Raw genomic sequence first — 6,450 nt, 5'->3', positions numbered from 1 at the left:
TCGTAAATCTATTTCTTTCATATGGATAGATTAAGACAATTTAATGCAAATATTTAGCCTTAGGTATATGTCGCTTTGTTATGCATACAAAGATACACATCATAGAATATGTAAAATAAAGTTCATATCAAGTTTCCTAAAATTTATAGAATAAATTCGCAAGTGTAAAAGAATTATGTTAGAATTATGCTTATAAAACTTTCAGACATGCAATAAAGAATACCATCAAGATAAAATCTAATTATTTAAATTTTTGTTTTTTAGTTAGTTATACATTTGCTTAGATAAACGTTGTTTAGATAAGCAATAAAAAATAAAAGATGAGAGAAATAAATAAAATAAAACTGTAATTAGTAAAATACTGACATGATCAAATATAAAATATAAAATTTTTATTTTATTTTCTTCATAGTGTTCATAGATATCAAAAATCAGAACAAAATACATTGTATTTATTTTATGATATTTCTGTATGTAATAAAAACAAAAAAAAATAAAAAAAAAACTGATATCTATTTTTAGGTTAAAAACGTGGTTTATAGTACAAAAGATCGTTAGTTTTTTAGATGTACATTTTCCCTTTTTTTCTTTTCCTCTAATATTTCCCAAATAATTTGAAAGGTAAGGTTTTATTATCCTTCCAAAGTTAAATATTATATAAAATGGTGCAAAAAAGCTGTACTGAGAGAGTTTTTCAAGATGTATATGTTAAAAATAATGATTAAAAATATATTAATTGAAAAGAGTACCTAAACATTTCATACAGAACATATTCTAATTAATCATATTATAGAGAAATGCGTATATGCGTAATGATTATTAATTGTATTTACTCCTGCAATTTTATCGTAATGTTTTTTAATTTATCCATCCATATTTATGGACTGCGAAGCATTCCTATTTATTTTAGTACTGTACTTTATAAAATAATTAAATCCGTACAAAAAGCGCATTCTCCTGATCCACAATTTGTACATAGATGTAGCACAGACATGCACCAAATGGCAAAATCCAGTATATTGAAAAATGTGGCTATGTTGTTCCAGCTCTAAAAACATCGAAATGGTCACTCTCAGACTTTTCTGGTATAAGTGATGGTGGTCATTTACTGCCGCACGAACGAGTTGGCGGTATTTCTTCGAAGAACGTGTCCGATTATACGATCGAGCACACATTTTGCACAAGTTACAACAATAATAAATTTTTATTCTTTTTCCTAACAGATTCTGAAAATAATTTTGAAAATTGGGCATAATATCTAGAGCATATTAATGTCCATCCTTCTTTCTAAACAATTTCAAACAATTTGATGAAATTTTTTCATATGTTTTTAAATATTTTCATAATTACAAGTCCTTCAATTGTATTTTATTTTGAAATTTAGAAGCCTCTCCCATTTTTGTTACTATTGTAATAAGCAAGTCAAGTTTTATTGAACAATGTTATTGTTATCCCGCATTGTGGCTCGAACGCGCGACAAATCAGATTCTACCTGCTGGAAACGATCTTTCTGCCGTTCCGAGTATTCTAAAGCAATTATAATGACTTTCACAACTAACTTAGCTATAGTTCGGGAACTATTATCTTACATACGTAATTGATAATTTTGGTCGAGCAAATAACATTATTCGACCAAGTGTTTGAAATTATTTAAAAATAATATCTTGAGATTTGTTTCACACGTAGTTGCTTCAGATTTTTTTCATAAAAAAATTTTATGTTTAATGTTTTATTATTGTCGACACAATTTACATTGTATATATGAATCTTACGTTTAATAATGACGCAAGGAAGACTTGTGTTGGCTCTGTAATTTCCTGCAGGGCTTTGCGCATTCTCTGGCTTTAATATGGAAATCGTTTTCCTCAGATAATAAATGAAAATAAAATGAAAAAAAGGGAAAAATATTAATTTTCTGCAAATATTTAAAATTACATTTTTTAAATATATAGGAATCTAAAATATATAAGAACGTTAAATACATTGTTATTTTTTTCAACATATTGAGCACGATGCAAATTAAAACTGAATATCAGCACAAAAGCGGCAGGCAATACAAGCGATTCGTTCGCATAGATTACTTCGCACCACATTAATTTCAAAGGCGCATGGAAAAATGCAATAAATTAACCCGAGTATCTAACAGCCATTGATCATGCAACGAATTTAGCGAAATGTAAAAAGAACTGTACACTATAATGTTCATTCGTGTCTTTGACGTATTACCATTTTGTAATTTTATATATTGCATGCCTAATCGAATAGAAATTTATAACTTCTAAATTTGTATAATCCATTAACTGTGAATAAATCAACAGTATACATAGAACGATAGAGATTTTTAGGGTGAAATGTCCTGTTAATTCGCGTATTGAACGTGAAACGTGAAAACTGATTACTGAATACGAACTATGAATCCGCGCTAATTCGTGCATTAATACAGCTGGCTCATAACGCACATACGAAGCGCGAGTGCTGACTGTCGATGTTTAATCACTAGGCCAGCATAACAAGTCGAAATTCGAGTGTAACGCGATTCTATCATCGTATCGGTCGACGATCTCTCGGCAGATCGATGCCGGGTGTTGCTAGTACCGTGAACATAAATTCGTCAGATGCAAGCGCGATATCGGTATTCGCGTGTATTCCGTGTCAATGGATCTTTTATCTGATTTTGCTGTCGAAATTATGCAGAAATCGACCAGCGACCAGTTAATAATCCGCCCACGACATATTATCACGCGAGCTTTAAATTTCTATCGGTTCGCTGCATCCGTTTTTTATTACAATATCTTCTACGTATCGAACGAGTCTAAATACCTGGCGCAAACTAAGATAAACTGCAATAGATAAGTTACATCAGTTGATATAGAAAATCCGTTTCAAAGTAAAATCGCGAATTATTTCGATATTATATAGCAATTATTCAAATCCATTGTAATCGATCCAAAAAATAGTAAGATATTTGACATAAATTTATACGGTTACATATCGAACTACATCGATCGAAAATTCAGTACTTTGCAAATTTTCAAGAAGCACTATTGCGGTAACGTTAGACAGAACACGAAATAATATTGAAAGATATCACTGAAGCGCGTCGTCACGCTTCTCCGCAACCCTCCGACACATTTCGTCTCTCTATATACCGGAATCTACCTTCGGAACAGTAACCGCGCGTAGGAGAGAAAGTGTATGTACTTTGATTGGAAACAGATAAGAGGCGTTGATTAACCCTCGCGACGAATAATGAACTAAACAATGTAGCATCGACAAGAATGAGATCGTCGTCGAAAAGCAAATATATCAGACGAAGTTGCCGTCTGTCTTAGTCGGTTGAAAGAGGAAACATCAATAGCAATATTACACAGCATGTATCTATATAAGCAAAATGAGTTTGAGGTTAGATGAACGACGCGCGTAGCGAGCTTTGTCTCGACGCAGAGACATAGAGCTACCAGCTGACTAATTATTAGTGATCGCGAATTTGAATCGTCTGGCGCTGTGTTTCAGCCAAGACTGTCTGTTCGATTTAGAGATTGCCACGAGGAATTAAAAGGAAAAATGGGCTTCAGCTCGAGATGCAGCTTGACGAATGAAAGAACCGGTGTCTCGAGAGAAACGTACCAAAATGCATAATTATCGAAAACCGATGAGCGACACCGTCTAGCTCGGATTTATCAGAGAAGAGAAAAACACGCGAAACCTGTTTGTTTCTATTGGAAATGATGATCGATAAGTTTCTTTTCGAAACTATTCCGGCATGATCTTTTTTTTATATAAAATGAAAAAAATAGATCTAAAGAGGATGTGTCTTTTCTTCACTTGCAACATTTCCTGTTTCAATTTACATTTATTTAAAGACTATATTATCCTTAAAAAAAAAAAAAATATCACTGTGCATTTCTCGCGGAAATAACTGTCAATCCCGATGTCAAGTTTGACGCTATTGAATTTATTTCTATTCCGTTCTCGCCGGCATCTTAGGCAACTACGAGGATAAGAACAATCCACTTGCTGACGCGACAGCTCGATATTATTTCCAAATCGACTGACAGGAAAGAGGAAGACCGCTCCGGAAACGTCGGTCTCTCGGGTCCTCCGCCGTTTCTGTCCAAGCGCCGGACTATGGGAAATCGTACACGTACGCGTCGGAAAATCGCCGGTCATCGCGTTTTTATTGTGCCAAGCCGTCAGTGAGCAGCGCGCGGCGTTATTGCGGATCGGTCCCCGGGGGGGTGAGGAGGCTTCGCTTTCCGATTTCCATTGTCAGAGCGGCGATGCCGCCGTACACGGGATAGCGATATCGAGGCTTGTTAGGCGGAATCTTATCAAATCGCCTGGATCGCCAGGCGGACGGCGTGATTTTGCAGTCGATCAATTGATAATCGACGAACCGTTAATGCGACGGCGGAGCTTTATGGATCGATTTACGTTTCTCCTTCGACTCCCATTACCGGATATGCCGCGACCAATATTGAATCCCACCGGGGCCTTATCAAGCTGATTATCGATTGGACTGTGCAACACGCGTCGGCGTCCGCCCAGTGGCCCGTCGATTGATAATCGATAGGGGTTTATCTCCGGGAGTATCTGGCAACTACCACACACCGTTGACACCCCCGTGAGATCGAGGCGACGGCGATGTCGCGTTGCTAATGTTATCTCGCTGGTAATAGGCGGCGATAATAGCAAAGACGGAGTTAACTCGCGCACAATCACGCCCGCATGCTCCTATTTATCGGACTATCGCTTTCCACAAATAGCATTGTCCTCGCATTGTTCGTGGTGACATGTAAGATTTCAGATTCATATGTTATCTAGCTCCTGTTCAATTGTTTATTCAGTTATCGACGGAATTATTCTTTGATACATTAGCTGTGCAAAGCAACATATGCGAAACGGGCTATTCAGAAGTAAAAGCCAAATACGCAAGCAAGTAATATAAAGAAAATGAGAAACAGGAAGCAATTTGTGTGTGTGTGTGTGTTGTGTAGAAATATTAAGAAAATAATGTTCTAAATAATCTTAATAAAATCTTAATAAAATTGATGTAATAGTTATTATATCGAGTAGACACATAATAGTTATTATATCGAGTAGAGTCGTGTTAGGTAAAACACTTAACATCGTTCGCGTCAAAATAGATATCTTGGAAACGAAACGTCAACACGGCTGTTAACACAAGTTCGGGAGAGCTTGGAAGTTACAGCGGTCGCGATAAGGAGCGGTTTACATCGGGAGGACGGTTAAGGAAGAGTTACGGGTACGTGATCCTGGATATCGAACACATTCGATCGATACTTGCTCGGCCGCACTTGGGAATTAGGAACACGTCCACATGTACGCGGCGGGCTATAGACACAGTTTTCGTCGCAGGGGAGGAGACAAAATAGGGAGGGGAAGGGCAGATAGCGGGCGAACTGAAGGAAAACGTATAGCGTGACCCAGAATCGGGAGCGTGCGCGAGATCTCGAAAACTCGAAGGGAAGCCGATGATGCTCCGAGCTGCGCCAAGTTTCGAACGGATGGCGTACGTGCGGAGACGAGTACCCTGCAATCCTGCAAAGACGTGGTAATATCGATTTATCGCGATTTCGAATGGAAGTATATGTTTTTTAATTCCGCGCGCGCGACGACGGGCTTGAATTTTTACGGTTTTTCGGCTGCGCGACGCGCTACTGATAAAACGGATCGTTGTCACCCTACGTGCTGCAGAAAGTGCCGACGATACAGGACAGTTCGAAATTCTCATGTCGCGGTTGTTAGCTCGCACTTTGTATGGACGCACAGAGCTGTCACATCGACGGCGCGAGTGTTAACATCCCTGTTTTGTAGTCTAAAGTTGTTACGAGCATCGACGTCATTCAAACAACGCGTTCGTGATCGGAATAATATGTGCAACTCGGCATGATCGCGGTGGAAAATCAAGAAGAATTACGGCAGCCGAAATTTCCCGATTGATATCCAATTAAAATCGAAAATTGGATGCGATAACAGCACAAATCAGAACTGCTTGGGGAAAATAAATTTCACTATTTCAAGGCAAGAAATTTCAACTAAAAGAAGTAAGCTAATTCTAAAATTTAGTTGTTACTAAATAATATAACATTATATATGATTTACGTCGAATAATTATGCGAATACAGCAGCTTCTTATATAAATATAAAAATCTAACATTATTAATTAAAAGTTTGAAACTTATATTACTCTCGCAATTAACTCTTGAATTACGTTATCTCTGAGTTATAAATTATGCGAGCATTATTGCTAAGACAAGAAAGATAAATTTTGAAACTCGAGTACGCCCGGACGACCGCAGAATAACAGACACTCATCGGTCTGGAAAGTACCCAACCAACTGTTCAATCGTCCAGTGTTGGAGTAGTAAATGCCATTATACGGACGGACAGATCGCCTTACAGTTTGTAGTCGGCATTACACGCCCG

At 37.3% G+C, this 6,450-nt stretch overlaps 1 protein-coding gene across 4 annotated transcripts in view; it reads right to left on the bottom strand.

Moving 5' to 3' along the window:
- The window catches only part of LOC105677193 (kin of IRRE-like protein 1), a 337,620-nt gene that overhangs the window by 285,469 nt on the left and 45,701 nt on the right, over positions 1 to 6,450 (bottom strand). The gene's annotated exons all lie outside the window — the stretch shown is intronic.

Source organism: Linepithema humile, chromosome 1 (assembly GCF_040581485.1).
Source record: "Linepithema humile isolate Giens D197 chromosome 1, Lhum_UNIL_v1.0, whole genome shotgun sequence".
Taxonomy (NCBI): domain Eukaryota; kingdom Metazoa; phylum Arthropoda; class Insecta; order Hymenoptera; family Formicidae; genus Linepithema; species Linepithema humile.
Note: the sequence above shows the minus strand (reverse complement) of the source record. Positions and strands in the feature narration are given on the sequence as shown.